The following is a 19095-nucleotide window of genomic DNA, read 5'->3' on the forward strand; positions in this document are numbered from 1 at the left end:
GTGGTCCAGACTGAGCTAAAAAAAAGATTGAGAACCACTGAACTATTCCTTTCCCATAGTTATTCTGTTCTCTTGACCTTCCATATTAAACTCACGTCTGATTCATTGTAACTTATGTATGAGTGAGCAGACACGTGCTATTGCATGATAATATGGGTACATTTCCTAGTAGGCCTAATAACAGTGACCCAACCAGTCAATCCGGTACACTTTCCCTTGAAATTCCTTTTCTGTGGAAGTTCTTCTTATCTGACTTCCCTAACTGACATCATACATCACCAGGTCATTAAGTGCACTGTTTCCCAACTACTAAATGCATGGTCAGGGACCACATGCAATACCTTCACGGACCACCAGTGGTCCACGGACCACCAGTTGAAAACCCTTCACCCATTGCCTACTCACTTGCATGTTCACACATTCATACTACATGGCTTTTGGGGTATCCTGTTATGCATTTTCATTTGCATAGAAATCTGCATCATTTGGAATATATATTTTCTGTGCGGCACACATGAGCTTAATTTATACTCCATCACACGACCACGTCGACATGATCCGCTTAACACTCTTCTCTCTGAACAAAATCAACCGGGAAAAACGTTTGGAACACTTTTCAGGCGGTAAGAGTAACTTGAAAGGGTCATGCGATGAAGTATAAATTAGCCTTTAATTTCCCTGTAGGAAAATTGTGCTACAGCACAAAATTAAGTTTGACTTGACATTGAGGCATTGATTTAACAGAATTGTGAATGTTGCGAGCGAGAACACAGCAGATCCTCTCTGCAGGCTACTGGTCCACTAGGTTCTTGTTCCCAGCTTATAAAGCACTGAAGTCTTACATCACTGCGGCTAGAGGGCGCTATTCTTTTGAAATTCCCCAATTCTTAGATCACGTCATATAAGAACTCTCTTTAAAAAAAAAATCACACCCGTGTGAACTGAGTGGTGCAACTACGTCACATACTAACCATAGCAACCATGCTCGTTTTTTTGGTACGAACACGTGTACACGGGTACAAAGCCAGTTGTTGGAGTGGTTTGCACCACTCAAAAAAATCACACCCGTGTGAACTGAGTGGTGTAAGGTCTTGTATAGCCTGTCTGACGTAATGAAATCATGTCTGGCGTAATGAAATCACACCCGGGTGAACAGGGTGAACATAGCAACCATGCTCATTTTTTCTGCACTAATGTCTGACGTAATGAAATCACACCCGGGTGAACAGGGTGAACATAGCAACCATGCTCATTTTTTCTGCACAACAAAGCCAGTTGTAGGAGTGGTTTACACCACTCAAAAAAGAACACCCGGCGATTTTACTCATATGGATATGAAGCATCAACTGGCACTGAAAAAGAAGCCTACTAATTTCTCTAAACAAAACGTTATTAAATGTAACTCAATATCATAAATAACACTGCGTTTCATACAGTACATGACAGAATCGCCTGGGTGATTTGTTTATTTTTAGTTTACTTTTAATATAAGAACTGCCTTCACGGAAAAAGAAAATTCTATTGAACTTCCCTCAAGTTCCCTGTAGAGAATTCTAGACGCAATCTAAGATTTCTCTACAGGGAATTTCAATAATACTTCTGTGACCCAGAAGGTAGCGAGAGTGACGTCAGGATTTCAGAACTCTATTGTGAATGCAACTCTCCCATCACCCCTCTGATCCGGTACATTTGACACTTTCCTTTCTGGTAGAAGATTTGTGCAGCCCGTTCCAACTGAATTCATTAGCAAGCTCTCTTTTCCTTTGTGCAATAAGAAACCTGTGTGTGCTTCATTTGCACAACAGACATGAGCTTGCTTATCTCCTGGGGGAGTGTGAAAGAATATTTCTTGGTGTAAACCATGTTGAAATGCTTGACCATATGCTCATATTAGCCAGTGTGTGCAAGGCCGAGGTGAGGATGGCAAAGACCAGACTGAATGTGAATCATTCTTCCTTCACAAGCCAGGAACGTGGAGCACAGAGGAGGTCTTATAATGCCTCTCATCTACATGAAGGACGGCTTGCATCTCACACAGAGGCAGGGAACTGCTCTAACAACAATAACACAGAATATGTATATATAAAATAAGTTTTATAAATCAACATTATATGAATGATTAACCTGTTAAGCATTATTTGTGTGCATGGTATTGCATGGTGTCATCCATTAATAGGGATAATATCTACAATCTCACAATGTGACGAGTTGTGAGCTTGTAGATCTGCTGTGTCCAAAATAGGGATGACTATTCATTATTTTACAAGATTATTGTCTCCACCAGGCCGAAGGCATGGGGAGAGAGTATGTTTTGCACTCCGTCCGTCCGTCCGTCCGTCCTTCCGTCCGTCCGTCCTTCCGTCATCAGCTAATCTCCGGCACCGTTGGCCCGATCCATGCCAAACTGTGCACACACTCCCTGGATGCCAACGACGAACCTCTGCCCCAAATATTCCTCAACGGCCTGTTATAGCGCCACCATGAGGCCGATTTAGGCAAAACACATTTCTGTAGATAACTCGTACACATTTTATCCATACATCACACAATTCGGTATACACTATCTCCATAGTCATGTGATCAACACGGATCTGCACAATTTCCCATCTTCCATCCTGATTGGCTAAGATTGGCTTCCAAACGCACATGATTGGTCCGTTTCGAACAAAATGCCACAAATCACAAACGGTGTCCAATTTCCATGAAATTATACACACACATTTCCACTAGGCCGAGGACGACATGCCACTATTTTCTTTCCAAAATCAGCCTCACGGTGGCGCTATAAAAGGCCAATTCCTGTTTTTACCTATAACTGCATCGATCTGTATACAACTTATGTATGTGCACTCCCTAGAGGCCATGGAAAAACATTTTCCCTGCATCACTCCACATCTGCCGGTTATAGCGCCACCATGAGGCCGATCTCTGCAAAACACATTGTTTATGTTAGTCGCACAGATTTCATCCAAATCTCACGCAAATCGGTACTCTGTAGTTATGTGATCAAGACGAGCCTGTTGGATTTCTCAGATTCTACACTGATTAGCTAAGATTGCCTTCCAAAGTTTTCAGGAGTAGCCCGTTTTGTACAAAATGCTGCACATGTCCTGCTCATCCAGAATTCTATCCTCAGAGATGCTATGAGTAATCTGGCTCTGCATGTTTATATTACATTTTGCCAAACATCACACACACTCCTATCCTCCTGGTGGAGACCTGTGCCCAGAAGGGCACTTTTTCTAGTTGATTATATATTTTAACAGCAATGTCCCTATGTCCTAACCTATGTGACTACCGGTATGTCCCGATGTTTAGAGTACCAATAGGGGGTGCTGTTGCACCACTCGCTTCAGACTGGTCTGATTTGAATATATAAATCGATTAAATTGATTAGTTTGATTAACTACATTACCACTTTTTAAGTAATTATCTCCATGTGCATGTCATCCTGCAATGTCAGCAATCAGCTATCAGCAAGTGTTGTTTAATATTTTAATAAAGATAAGAGATATAATTCCACAACAACAGTATACAGTAGTTTGTCATGTTGTTATTTTAAGTGATGACTGGTATTGACACTGCTCATCACTGTGGATAACGAAGCATTACGTGGAAGGCTTAGCTACAATATGACAACAATATCCCCGTAAATGTGTGATTAAACAAAATTAATCCCAGTTCTCTCAAAAGACAAAATCGATCAGCTTTCTCAAAAAACAAAAGTTGAGGAATAAGGATCAATAAGGATACAGATCAAAGATATTCTATGAAGATATGAATAAAATAAATAATAAATAAAACAAAGGTGCATCCAGGTGGTGCAAGGGTAAATCTCCTACCAACAATGGTGGAGAATGGGGTTAGAATACTAACTTCACACACATCTCCGACTTGGAGCTCTGGTGCGCAGTGAAAGCCACTGGTTGCGTCTGCGGGTGAAAAGCTGCGCGGGGAGGGTGATCTCTCTAGACTCTCGAGTCCCAGGGCTACTTCTCGGCCTTAAGCGCATGACCCACATCATTCCAACACACTTTGCTAGTTTGGGATGGCTCAGGGTATAAGAGGGTATATCTTTGGCATTGGTATTTAAGATGCCAGTAGTCAAAGAGACAATGCCCTCAATTATCAATACCCTCAAACTACTTCTCCAAAGTGAGTCACACCCACAACACTAGAGGGAGCAGCCACAGAAGGGGGTAGCAGTGAAAGAGAAAATACAAACATACAAACTGGTAAGGACTGAAAGCAGGGGAGGAAATTAATTAAAAACAAAAACGGTGGGAGAAATGAAACAAATCCGTCAACAAAGAAATGAGCAGAACATATTAATCAGATAAATTAACACGTAAGAGCTGCCCTTTACATTTCTGAGGTGTCCCCAGGGAACATGCTGGCTGTTAATATTTAATACATACACATGTAGTGTCGCAAATCAATCTGTCTTGCCAATTAGTAAAAATGTATTCAAATACTGGTAAAAATGGCACCCCGCTATGCTGTGAACTGCTGACATAGGTACAGTAGAGATTGATATGCAGGGATGCATGTACATGCAGCGTGGGGAGAAATACAGAGAGCTTCCCAAAGTAAAAACTAAAAGAATTCAACACTGCGTAATGTAGGTAGCCTAACCATGTGTTATTATGCCGACATGACTAGAACATGTGGGTTGTAGCTAAGTTATTATTATTATTATTATTTTTAGAGAATCAAACTGTCAAATGGGTGGACATGCATTCAAGAGTAAAGTGGCACAAGATGTTCCTCTATTCTCAAAATGTATGGTAACGTTCATGCTGTTGGGCAGAAACCTCTTTCTGCCCAACAGTTTTTTTCATAAATGAACACCCTACTTGATCATACTGCAGCGTCACACAAAAGCATCAAAAGTAGCTGCGTTTTGCCATCTTTGAATTTGAATCATGAAAAGTAGCATTAACAGTACGTTAAAAGTAACAGTTGGAAATACCGTATGAGGATTCCACCCGACAGAGACGATCCATTACTGTAGATGCACTGTACAAAATTAAAAGATAACCAGTGGTAGAAATGGCCAGGTGAGAATGTAGCTACTGCAGGGTGACCTTGCACTGACATCTGGGCAGGCATCAGTAACCATTTAAAGCCAAGATGATAATGTTATTATATTATTTCCCATTGGCATGATATGAATACAGTAGTGCGCAGTAGTGCCCAACCTTGGACTGCTTTAGGACAGCTGTGTTAGTTGGTCAGATGGGTGGGTTCAAGATATCCAAGGATTCCTCGTGCATGCAGCTGGACACCACTCATAATATGAGGTATTTGCAACAGGTACTGACAGTTATGTAGAATTAGTTTGCTCAATGCATTTCACTCACTTTGCATCCTTGTATAAAGGTGTGGGATGGAGTGGGGGCATCTATATAGTATATATTTAATTCTATGCAGTGTTCATACTTTGCTGAGCCAACTCTCCCATTCTCACCTCGGTTAAAGACTGAAAATAAAACAAAATGGAAATAATTTGCCTTGAAGGCATTATTAGCGCTAAAAAGGGATGTTTATACAGTATATTGTTTTCTTTTTGTCTGGCACTGCCGTCTGGTTAAGACATCCACCAGTGTGGGTGTTAACCCGTCTGGTTAAGACATCCACCAGTGTGGGTGTTAACCAGATATTTTCTAGCTCGTGTGGAAGTCACATGCACCTCATAAATATGCATACACCCAGGGCGGCTGATGGAAAGCAATAAGACATGATCATCACAGAGATCCGCCTGCTGTCAGTTTCCTCTACAGGGTCCATCAATAAACAGTGACAACCAGAGCCCTTGACCTGCCTCTGACAGCCTAGGGGGTTAAGAGAGGGAAACCCCGCGCAACTACCACCACTACCAGCACTAGCTCTGGTCCAGAGAGTTACACCAACACCAAGTTCTTCTGTATTGCACAGTGTGTAGGGGGGGTGAATATTGATATTGTTATTTGAATATTGATTGTTATTTTGTTATTTGGCCTAAATCCCTAACCACACCAAAGGGTCAAGACGGTTTTAGCGTTGTCCCTGCGGTGTGATATGTCTTGTTGACCCTAGTGATTCAACACATGGAATTCAATGGCCCAAACCACACCAAAGGGTCGAGACAGTTTTAGCGTTAACTCCTTGCAACCGTTTGGACCCAAGGAGTTGCATGGTGACCCTTTGGTGTGGTTAGGGCTTTAGACGTCTGGAGATGTCTTTAGGTCCTTTTTAATAGTATAAAACCGCAAAAAATCGCTAACAGCGGCCATTTTGACAGCGGCCGTTGCTAGGCAACGCCTTACTCAGAGCTCCCAGACATGTTTCGCGCATACGCACAGCCATTCACTTCCTTGTTTACGGGCCGACAAAACTTTATATACCTAAAAAGTCAGGAGTAACCTGCCCAACACTGCTATACCTCCATAAAAAGAATATAATTTACCTCAGCATGCGTTAGGTCCTCCTGGTCAAACTCCTCACTGCCAGGTGAATATTGCAGCTGAAACATGGTTGCCTGTGCTCTCCCGTCAGCACTGACAAGGGACTGCAATACAGAGAAAAACAGGAAATGTCAGAAATCGATGCAAAAACATTTTTTAATGTATTGAAAAACAAGAATTGATTAAATCAATTAATTACCAGCTGCATTATTATTATCTGCGGGGGTCCGCTATAACTGCCTCTGTCAGTTTTAGCGCAGTAGTTTAGGTAGGAACCAAAATTCTCTAAGGCGGAACTATTGTGTTCTGAGTCGTTGTTTTCCGCCCTGGCATATTTGCGGTGCGCACAGACACACACATAATTCATACATTTATGAATTACTAACCAGTTGCTGCCATATCTATCTGTATTTAATGTAAGGGGGGGTCTCCGCGGAGGTCTGCGCGGTGTTTGCCGGCAATGTGCCCTCTAAGTTTTGTTCGGTCTGAGCAAACACTCGAACCTCCTGAGCAGACATCAGCAACTGCTGTGCAAACATACGTCACCTTGACACCAACTATCCAAACGTTAGATAAAGCAAAGAGAGCTTTACACAGGTATGATTATTATTATATTTTTTTCCAAATGGATTTTGGGAGTGAATCAATGAATAGTTACATAAGGTTACGCAATACAAGTGACAACCTTTTTTTGGAGATCAAGGTGGTAGGCTAACAATGTTAGGAATATTCAGGTAGTCTATATCAGTGGTTCTCAACCTTTTCAGGCTGTGACCTGACCCCCCAAAGTGATCATATTTGAACTGGGGACTCCCCACCCAGACAAGCAACAGAATGGTTCCACAGATAAATGTAGTGAAAATAGCAGATCTACATACTCTACATCTACATTAATAATAATAATAATAATAATAATAATAATAATAATTGTTATTGCTATGTACAAAGCCCCCTATGCCTGGAATCAGCCGCTCCATCATGTGACAAAAGCCTTGAGCCTTACAGACAGAAATTCTGGGAAACTTTGGCTATCAGTGTGTGCGGCCACTCTTTTGTCTTTTTAAGACTTAACTCTTTAGATGTTTCTGCCGTGAGCTGGCACCACTACTAAGACTGGTGTGCGTTTAGCATCCTCCTGCACAGCTTCTGACAACAATGGCATGGTTTGAGAACTGAGCCAAATATATAACTATAAAAGACGATTTAACCGCGACGACGACACACGCTTAGTCTTCATCATCATCATCATCGTCACAGGCTCAGCAGCAATTTTTTCAATGGTATAATAAAGTTACAAAGATGTAACATGTGTGCAGTTAATATAGAGCAGAAGAATGGATTACAAGAGCAGACAATGTCATCAACAATGTCAGAACGCAGCTGTGGTGTGGAGAGGCTCAACAAAACTGCGCATGCAGAGATCAGTGCGACGACGGGTAAACTCCAAATGCTAAACTCACTTTAACTTGTAATACGGCAAGTCTGTAAGTGATTCCATTCTCTTGCATATTGCACCTTAGTGGGGCTTTCTCTGCAGTCTGCACATACTGGAGGTTGGATGATTCGCTCACTGCACTGTCTGTGCAGGACGGACTGTAGTAAACATCCCCCTCCTGTATCGGAGCGTGTATCGGTGACGGTCTCTGTTGGTTGTTGCTGGAGACGAGGCAGCAGTATCGGTGACGGTCTCGGTTGGTTGTTGCTGGAGACGAGGCAGCCAATCAGCAATCAGAAGTAATCGGCAGTATGGTTGCCAGTGTTGGCAACTGTCGTGACAGAAATAAGCTAACCAGCCTCCCAAAACCAAACCTGGACAAACCAGGCAAGCAACTGGAAATATGCGGACTAGGCAACCCACTGATCAGTGAGACTAGGGTGTCGACTAGTGAGGTAAGGGTGTCGTTCTCTCGCAATTTGCGGTGTTGCAAGTTTCAGACCTAGTCATACACCACCTGCATGCTTTGCAAGAAGCTGGTAAAAAGAAAAAGAAGAAAAACTAAACATTCTGTCCAATTCTGAACGTGGCTTTACTGTCAGAGTACAGTACAGCATCCACAATGCACTGTTAAAGATTTGGTTCTAACCAAATCCAAAATGACTGCGGTGCTGTGGAAGCAGTGCCAACAGAATGCCTGAAAAAGGCTGCGAAGAAGACCTGTGAATTGGCCCTTTTAACCCGTAAGTGTATTCGGCCATTTTGTTCCAGTCGGTCACCTAATCTAGCGATAGAAATGCTAATATGTGACTCAGGCTGGGAAATAGGTCCTCAATTCACCAATAGTGAAATGGCAGAAAATGAGAATATTCGATTTTGTTTTTGTGTGTCTTTAGTTTTTTTTCTTCATATTAACACATTCATTCCAACAGATGTTTTAGAGTCATTAATGGTTACATTTATATGTCAAAGTATGATTGTTTTGGCTAACGTCTCTGTGTTTTGGGGGTGGAGAAGTGCAGGCCACCCTCTGGACAAAATGTCAGCTTTGCACACAATCTGTCAGAATGAACTTGACCTTTCCTCTAGTCTAGCACCACCCTCAGGTCAAAGGTTTCCTCTAGTCTAGCACCACCCTCAGGTCAAAGGTTTCCTCTAGTCTAGCACCACCCTCAGGTCAAAGGTTTCCTCTAGTCAAAGCCTTTCCTCTAGTCTAGCACCACCCTCAGGTCAAAGCCTTTCCTCTAGTCTAGCACCACCCTCAGGTCAAAGCCTTTCCTCTAGTCTAGCACCACCCTCAGGTCAAAGCCTTTCCTCTAGTCTAGCACCACCCTCAGGTCAAAGCCTTTCCTCTAGTCTAGCACCACCCTCAGGTCAAAGCCTTTCCTCTAGTCTAGCACCACCCTCAGGTCAAAGCCTTTCCTCTAGTCTAGCACCACCCTCAGGTCAAAGTGTTCCTCTAGTCTAGCACCACCCTCAGGTCAAACCTTTCCTCTAGTCTAGCACCACCCTCAGGTCAAAGTGTTCCTCTAGTCTAGCACCACCCTCAGGTCAAAGCCTTTCCTCTAGTCTAGCACCACCCTCAGGTCAAAGCCTTTCCTCTAGTCTAGCACCACCCTCAGGTCAAAGCCTTTCCTCTAGTCTAGCACCACCCTCAGGTCAAAGGTCTTGACCTTTCCTCTAGTCTAGCACCACCCTCAGGTCAAAGGTCTTGACCTTTCCTATAGTCTAGCACCACCCTCAGGTCAAAGGTCTTGACCTTTCCTCTAGTCTAGCACCACCCTCAGGTCAAAGCGTTCAGTTGTGTTCCACTTTAAAGGCAATTTATAGGCTACTTTTGAAATTACAGTACTTTTATTTCACTTCAAGTGTTTGCTGCCACTTACTGTACATCAAACAATGTAGATTAATAGTTCTTTTTTTTTAATGTTTTTTTGTGGATTTCGCCTTTATTTTATATTTTTTTATGGAGGGACAGACAGTAGGCTGACAGGAAATGGGGAGAGAGATGGAGGGAAGACATGCAGTAAAGGCCGTCGGGATCGGGAGTCGAACCTGCGGCACACTGCCAGACTGGATTACCAGCCAAGGTGCCTGGACCACTGAGCCATGGCCCAGGCCATAGATTAATAGTTTTTAGGTGACAAACGATGACAAAGCAATTTATTCCAATTAGCACTTTGGTCCAGTTGGGTGTAAGAAGCAGGATAGCCCCTAGGGGCCAGTAGCTAGTGGAAATGTAGTCGACCACCAATTTGAATGTAAATTTGTCTAGCTACTTGATGTGAAATCATTCTACATTTACTACTTGGTTGTGTGCCGTTTTGTTCGAATGTTTTGATGATACAGCACCATCCATATTCATGTGCGGACTAGCAATTGCAAGCTTCAGACTAAATTTGACTGGGAATTATCTGCATCAAAGCTGCTGTTGAAACGTGTTAGCCTTAGTACTAATAAATAAATAAGAAACATTCTGTCGTACCATTCACTTGGGGAACACTACTTGTCTGTCTGCATTTAAGCGTATATAACACGGTGACAGTGGTTGGAGAGATGGAAAGGTTTATATATTTTTTGCCTCCAGTTAGTGAACGCATCGGTAGACATACAGGAGGGCATGACACACCGGAGTTCTTCTCCTCTCCACTGTCAGAGAGGATTAACCTTTATTTATCCTAAGTCTCCATTTAAAGAGGCTTCCATAGCCACTAGCCAGGCAGGGCCCTCGGGAACACCCGAGGGCTGTGTCCCACAGTCCTCCACCTACCATCGTCCACTTCCACGTGAGGCACCAGTGTTGGAACAAGGCGGGCAGCTGCACCACAAGAAGGTTGTGACCCAGCCAAGACTCAGCTGCTGTTAAATCTTAACTCTTATAAAAGACTTATTCTTTAGATTGCCTGGCTGGTTTTATTGTGGTGTTATGAAGTCCCCCAATACTTTAAGGGCCACAGGCCCATAAAGTATATAATATATAAATATAAAGTGATAGTCAAATCACGTGTAGAATGTGTGTTGTAGTATGCGCAGAATATGCGCACAGAATGATAATTAACTAGAAAAAGTGCCCTTCTGGGCACATGTCTCCACCAGGATGATAGGAGTGTGTGTGATGTTTGGCAAAATGTTTAGGAGGGTGTTTTTTTGTTTGTTTTTGCAACAATTTTCTTCATTTTGTTGAGGAAATGCAGAGCCAGATCACTCATAGCATCTCTGAGGATAGAATTCTGGATGAGCAGGACATGTGCAGCATTTTGTACAAAACGGGCCACTCCTGAAAACTTTGGAAGGCAATCTTAGCCAATCAGTGTACAATCTGAGAAATCCAACAGACTCGTCTTGATCACATAACTACAGAGATCATGTGTACCGATTGCCATTTCTTCATACGCCTTTGATGGCAATTGGATGATTTGAGGCATTTTGTTCCAAAAATGTGTTTAGCAAAAATCAACCTGTTGGTGGCACTATAACAGGCCAATGTGAAAAGGGTGGGATATATTCCTCAGCCTAGTAAGAAAATGTGTGAAAGATTTCACGTAAATTGCATGCTGCGTTCATGATTTGAGGCTTTTGTTCAAAACGGGGCAATCTTGCAAACTGCGAAAGCCAATTATAGCCAATTAGGATGGAATATGAAATATCGGACAGATCCGACATGAGCACATGACCATAGAGATACTGTGTAACGTTTTGTGAGATTTCTGGACAGAATCTGGAGGAGTAATATCAAAAAATGTGTTTTACAAAAGTCGGCCTCCTGGTGGCGCTATAAAAGGCAGATGCGGAAAATGCAGGTCAAAGGTTTGTCCTTGGCCTCTAGTGTGCATGCAACGTTTCACGCAGATCGGTGCAGTTTTAGGTACAAAATGTGAAAAGCTGCCTCATGGTGGCGCTATAACAGGCCGTTCTGGAAAATGTGGGGCAGAGGTTCATCGTTGGCATCCAGGGAGTGTGTGTGCAAAGTTTGGCATCGACCGGGTTAACGGTGCCGGAGATTAGCTGGTAACGGACGGACGGAAGGACGGACAGACGGACGGACACACATACGGAGTGCAAAACATACTCTCTCCCCATGCCTTCGGCCTGGTGGAGACAAAAAGATACACATTTATGCTGTGCATTCTGATAAACTGTATGGGCAGTTACTTTGTTTTTAGCAAGCAACTCTTGCAGTCTATGTAAATCTAGGAAACAGTGTCAGCATCAAAACCAGGTAGACATATTATCTGTATTTAACTATCCATCTGGCATGACAGGCTTAAAACATGTGACTCAAATAGATATCGAGAAAACACAAGAGAAACGACTTTCAATGAATGAACAGGCCGTGTTTGTACTGTAAGATGCAGGCAAATCTGCAGGGGTGCTGTACTGTATGTCATTGGTCTTTTAGCTCCGCAACACTCCTCTGGCCTATTAGGCTGAGATTTATGGCTTCATAACTATAATTGCTGAAGGGCAGCTGCTTCCATTGCGTGATTCCTGAGTGCATCACCTGCTGTTTCTGCCTGAAACTCAACATAACAAGTAGCATGCTCCTGATAAATAATGTCTCCCCTTCAAAAGGCAGGCGCACCCCCAGGCGCACCCCCCCCCCCACACACACACACACACACACACACACTCTCACACCCTTGTTCTAGCCATGACAACCACAGCGTGACATCACGTGAAACTGAGAGGTGAAAAAATCACCAGTCACAGTTTGTCTCCCTCCATTTGCTTTAATTTATGATCTTGTATGAATTAAAAAAAAACGGACCCCCCTACGAGTACCTTCTAATTTAGAAGAGGTAATTAATTAAGATTAAAGGTGCGTCCTAACAGGAGGAGCCAGTGGGCTGGAGGAGATTGAGAGCCGCCCGCTGTGCGCCGCCATAATCCTGATACAGATGTAACCCAGCGAAAAATATCTAAGACTCACTGTGTTGACGGTGCAGTCTCACCTCGCAATAGGATCTGCCGGGAAACTCATCAATCCTCTTGCCTTAAAACATTCTCTAGCTGCTTTGAATTTCAAATGCAATCACCGCAATTCGCCCACACTTGATTTTGAGTGACAGTGCAAAGGTTAGCTGTGGCTACAAGAGTGGATGATCGCGCTGTAGTCTCATATTCAAAGTTAAAGGCACAATTCAAAAGTCTGACTTTATTTACCTTGGATATTTTTTTCTTATCAGTCAACTGGTTTTCCAACACTACTTTAGAAGTCATTGCCATTATGATAGTCTACTTCATGTATTAAATGCTCAACTGAAAGAACTGCATTAATTATATACCAATGTTGATGGTCTTCCAACAAAGGTGCAATACACAGTGTAATTATATGCATACTATTCCTAACATCTCAAACATCTCAAACTCAAAATAGCAACGTAATAACAAGGCCATAAAATGGACCATGGGTATGAAGTTTAGTTGTATCTGATTAGAAACAAGTTCATGAAAGTTGGAACTTTCAGGACATGTGTGTCATTGTTTACAGCCTGAAACCATCAATACACTTTCAAGGTCTCAAAGACCACATGGTCACAAAGATCCAGAATTCCAAGTTAATCTGTTCACAGACACACGTGACATAATTTGATAGCACATTGTGCATAGACTGCAAAGACCTGTTTTATTTATGTACAGTTGGAGGCCATCGATATTGTCCTTTTCTTTTTGCTGAGGTTTGCGTGATCTGCGCAAAAGGACAGTTAACCCATTTTGGGCGGGAACCCCTGTTGGTGTTTTAAACATTATGTTATAATTTAGCTATTGAAAAATAGCAGATCTACAAGCTCATAGCGCGCCACCGAGTGGCGCGCTACGAGCTTTTAGGTCTGCTATTTTTGAAAAATCGTGAAAATATTTATTTCAGAAAACTGGAGGATTTAGAAGATTTTTTTTTTATTTTGAGGTCAGGCCTAAATGGGTCAAATGATAAGGGACAATATCGGTGGCACCCAACTGTATGTATCTAACCTTGACCTTTAACACCCAGATGTTCATCTCACCATTCACATTAATTTCATCACAGCAAAACAAAAAAGATAATAAGAATAAGAATAATAGAATAATACAATGTGTGGAAATTGTATTAGTATAGCAGACCTACAAGCTCACAATGTATTGCCTCTACAACACTCGTGAGCTTGCAGATTTGCTATTTTCAAGTATGAATTCAGTTTAAGATTATGTCTTGGCAGAAGTTGGCACCTCTTTATATCAATGTTCACAGCGGGTAGCATACTGTGCATGGTGCATGCAGAGAAAATGGAGGAAGGCTTCTTGAGAGGAAAAAAAGAAAGAAAGACAAATTGAGGAAAAGTGCAACTGCCGTCTACCGCTTGCTGTGGCAGCACTTCCTCAAGCTACAAAACATCCCAATTATCAAACAGACGTCAACAGTTAACATCCTGCGAAAAAGGTGGCGAGTTTATCACTGCATAAGAAAGTTGATGTGTGTGTGTGTGTGTGTGTGTGTATGTACGTACTTACTACATAAGTACGTACATACGTACATACGTGCATACGTACATACGTGCATAGCTCGACTCTTCATGTGAAATCATGTGTTGGTGCACATAGACACCGTATACCACATTTAGAAATGCTATGGTAAAATGTGCAAGGCTTCTAAATTATTCATCATGTTTTGACGAGCATATCACCATATCATATGTATGTGTATGACCTCATTACGAGCTATTCTTCCCCAAAACAAAGCTGTGATTCTAGACACAAGCTAAGCTTGTATTTATAATATCTCCACAAAAAAGCCAGCCCTTACGGCAAATGATCTACAGCAGGGGTCTATCACAGGCCAAGGACCCCTTAGCTGACAGAGAGATGAAGCAGGGACCCTCCACTCCATATTGTATACAAGTTGCAGCGTTTACATTGATTTCATAGATAACTTCATAGATTTGTTTGACAGCACTGTCATCAGTGTATGTTGGATTGATGTTAATATGCATTGTCAGATATTTTACCACTTAAATTGTCAATACTTGGTAAACTTGACCTTGACCTGATCTACAGAACTTGAATTTCAGTTTGGAGTGTGCTCAAAACACGCTTATAATAGTTTAGATCGAGATGGCTTTGTGCTCTGTGTAGCATGACGAAAGGCCATACTGTATCTGTAAAATGCTTGGTATTTATCATTTTTCTTTAAGCAATTTTTCATCGCAGAACTCAGAACAGCCCACAATTTATAGGTGACTGACTGCAACTGCAGGTGCTTATACGTGAAACTGCATAATTGCAAAATGCATGGATGAAAAAATATGATCACCTAACGTTTTCAAATCAATTTAGCTAACTTATGCACTTATGTTTTTTTTTGTCTTAACCACCTTAGCTACTTATACTGCTCTAAAAAAAGAAACCACGTTTGATTGTGGAAGCAGTTATATTAGACAACATAATTAATCACTTTAGCTTAGCTGACAGAAACAACAGCTCATAAACTCACCGTAGTGACAAAGACCTTATACAGAATTCTGGGACGCACTGTGACAGATGTCATTGATCATTGGCAATTAAAACCAATGCCGCCGCTGTTCCAGTGACATGTACATTTGCATCAGCACTGGGCTGGAGGCCAAAAAAGCCTTCCCATTAGAATAATAAAAAAAGAACAAAGCATATGTGTGACTACAGTAGCATTACAATGTATGACCTCCAGAAATCTAGATGTATGGCGTTAGCATGGTGTTTAACCACTTGAATATGGAGATCTAAGGGTGGCAGCGGGGGCAGTGGTTGAGTGTACAGGGTTTGATGAGGGCCCAGGTAGAGCCTAGCCGTAATTTTCGGGCCTGTTGAATAACTAATGCACTAATAACTTTGGGGCAGGCCCGGCTAGAATTTAAATGGACAGGTATCAGTCAAAAGGGAGACATTGAAGAGGAAGGAAGGATGGGGAAGGATCAACATATGGAATGTCAGAACAGGTCAGCTCCATGGAGATCTAAGGGTGGCAGTGGGGGCAGGTAACGTATGTATGTATACTTGTATAACTTGAAATAATATACTGTGGTCGGCTGGACCAAAAGTGGTATGTATTGGCGTGGTAGGTATATTTCTTATAATTGGCTGTTGATGGTGACGTAACTAAGATAAATTATAGAATATGACCATCATGACCATCATACAGCCAATTAGAAGTGTATACTTGTATACATAACTTTTATGTAATTTGAAAGTAGTATACTGTGGTCGGCTGGACCGAAAGTGGTATGTATGTATGATGGCCAAGGTGGTCATGGTGGTCATATTCTATTTACTTGTAATTGGCTGTTGATGATGACGTAATTACGATAGGTCTCAGATTACATACATGTATACATACACACGTTACCTTTTGCCCACCCGACATTGAAACATATCTTAATTACGTCACCATCAACAGCCAATTATAAGTTATAGAATATGACCACCATTATTATTGTGTGTGTATTTTCTGCCCACTCTTTCTTCCTTTTCTCCTGAAATGTACATACACTCTGAAGTGATATTGCCCTGTTGCCCCTGTTAAGTGTTGACTTGATGCCATATGTAGTCCATCTGAAGAAAGCGAGGATTATACAGAGACATTGGAGATGGAGTCACTTGGAGGGGGCATGAGGGGGGAGGGAGGGAGGAGGGGTGAAAAAAATCCTGGGAATTGCACTTGTGTCCTATGTATAAATATAAATGCTGTCTATACTGTACTGCTTTTTCCAAATAAAATAAATATAAAAAAAAAGAAAAAAAAAGAAAAGAAAAAAAAGGATATGACCACCATGACTACCACGACCACCATACCTGTACATACATACATACATACATACATACATACATACATACATACATACATACATACATACATACATACATACATACATACATACATACATACATACATACATACATACATACATACATACATACATACATACATACCACTTCTGATCCAGCCGACCACAATTCTTGCACGCTCTGCTTGCGCAAGTAATAAATATCGTCCCAGAACATAGCTGATTGACTAGCTCAGTAGATCTGCCACTTTCTCAGAAGGTTTCCCCGAACACGGATGCTGGGGGTTTAAGTGGTTAAAACAGAAGAGGTCTTCGATCAGCTCTGTGTTCCCTTAGCTCTATGTTCCATGGGTTGGTTATAGGTTTTGGTATGAGGGAACATAGGGCTGAGGGAACATAAGATCTGAGGGAACACAGGATGTGAGGGAACATATGGGCTGAGGGAACATATGGGCTGAGGGAACATATCGGGCTGAGGGAACATAGGAGGTGAGGGAACATATGGGCTGAGGGAACATATCGGGCTGAGGGAACATAGGAGGTGAGGGAACATATGGGGTGAGGGAACATATGGGCTGAGGGAACATATCGGGCTGAGGGAACATAGGAGGTGAGGGAACATATGGGCTGAGGGAACATAGGAGGTGAGGGAACTTAATGGGCTGAGGGAACATACAGTAGGGGCTGAGGGAACATAGGGGCTGAGGGAACATAGGTGAGGAAACAGAGGCTGAGGGAACATAGGGGTGATGAAACAGAGGCTGAGGGAACATAGGGGTGATGAAACAGAGGCTGAGGGAACATAGGGGGTGAGGGAACATAGGGGTGATGAAACAGAGGCTGAGGGAACATAGGAGGTGAGGGAACAGAGGCTGAGGGAACATAGGGGGTGAGGGAACATAGGGGTGATGAAACAGAGGCTGAGGGAACATAGGAGGTGAGGGAACATAGGGGGTATATGGCAACATAGGGGCTGAGGGAACATACAGTATAGGTGAGGCGACTGTGGCTCAGGAGGTAGAGCAGGTCGTCCAATGATCCATGGGTCGGCGGTTCGAATCCCGGCTCCTCCTGTCTACATGTCTAAGTGTCCTTGGGCAAGACACTGAACCCCAAATTGCTCCCGATGTGCTGGTTGGTACCTTGCATGGCTTCCGCCGCAATCGGTGTATGAATGTGTGTGTGAATGTAATGCACAATCTATGTAAAGCGCCTTGGATAAAGGCGCTATATAAATGCACCATTTACCATTTAACATAGGGGTGAGGAAACTGAGCTGAGAGAACATAAGGCTGTGCATGTGGCTGTCAGTCAGAAATCTCTCTTCTCTTCTCATCTCTTTTTTTTTTTTTTTTGTAAATGAATGCCCTACTTGATCATACTACAGCGTCACACAAAAGCATCCAAAGTAACAGATCCGACAGAGACGATAGGCATGACTCCGAGAGAATAAAGACACACTCCCCTTAGATACAGTGAGAGCTACTCTATAACTGGACCACAAATATTGTGAATTGCCCCAAATGACAACACAAAGCTATGTGTAATTTCCGTGTCCTGTCCCTGGGAAGAAAATAACAACAACAGTGTCTCAGGGTTGTAAAGAGTGTCTGGGACGTAATACATCTCACCTATTGATTCCCAGACAGCAGAGACTAGTGTTTAAACAATAATTGATTTCTCTCCACAGAATGTTTCTGGAATCATTGATTTGAACACATCAGCAGCTGCTACGGTACTAATCGGTTTGGGTCTGGGCTGGTGAAAAATCTTATCATGACTGGAAAAATTAACGTTGGCTTTGCCGTTTTGAGGATATAACTGATATCGTAAATTATTAGCTAATGTTTCTTCTCACTGTGCAAACGTGACTCTAATGATCCTATATGGAGCTAACACATTTACTCTTATTAGTTCCAGTTATTTTCAAAACATTTCCTTCCAGCCTGTACAAAAGGGCAATGTTTCTCGAATATGGCAGTTTAAATTATTACATGAGCTACTTTCACATTAGTAGCCATCATTTTTCTTCAACTTGTATTGTTTCACAATATTGAAGACATGCCTTACAACCACAACCATAGTTGGGGGTGAAGATTCTACTAAAATAGCAGATCTACAAGCTCACAACATGTCGCAACGAAGCATGTTGTGAACTGCTATCTTCGCATAGCCCTGGGGGACGAAGCAGGGTTTAAATGGGTAAGAAGCAAAACAATAAATGCTCAAAAGCAACTCAATCAGCACTCAGGAAGATATTACTTCCTTCATTTTCCCTGTTTGGATTAGACAAGCTAATGCGTTCAACCAAAATACTTTACATTTATCAAACCATTCCCAGTAGTGGATCTCCGCAAACCAATATAATAAGGTTGGAAAATAACTAGTTTGAGTGTATATAACATACTGGTGTATGTCA

The 19095-nt window shown here is 42.2% G+C and overlaps 1 protein-coding gene across 1 annotated transcript in view; it reads right to left on the reverse strand.

Annotated features, from left to right (window-relative positions):
* Positions 1 to 19095, reverse strand: part of asic4a (acid-sensing (proton-gated) ion channel family member 4a) — a gene marked incomplete at its 3' end in the record, with an annotated part of 343382 nt that overhangs the window by 227530 nt on the left and 96757 nt on the right. Inside the window, exon 4 of the mRNA XM_079517753.1 lies at positions 6449 to 6550. The remainder of the gene's footprint in view (positions 1 to 6448; positions 6551 to 19095) is intronic.

The sequence above is a fragment of the Electrona antarctica genome (assembly GCF_951216825.1).
Source record: "Electrona antarctica genome assembly, chromosome: 13".
NCBI lineage: Eukaryota > Metazoa > Chordata > Actinopteri > Myctophiformes > Myctophidae > Electrona > Electrona antarctica.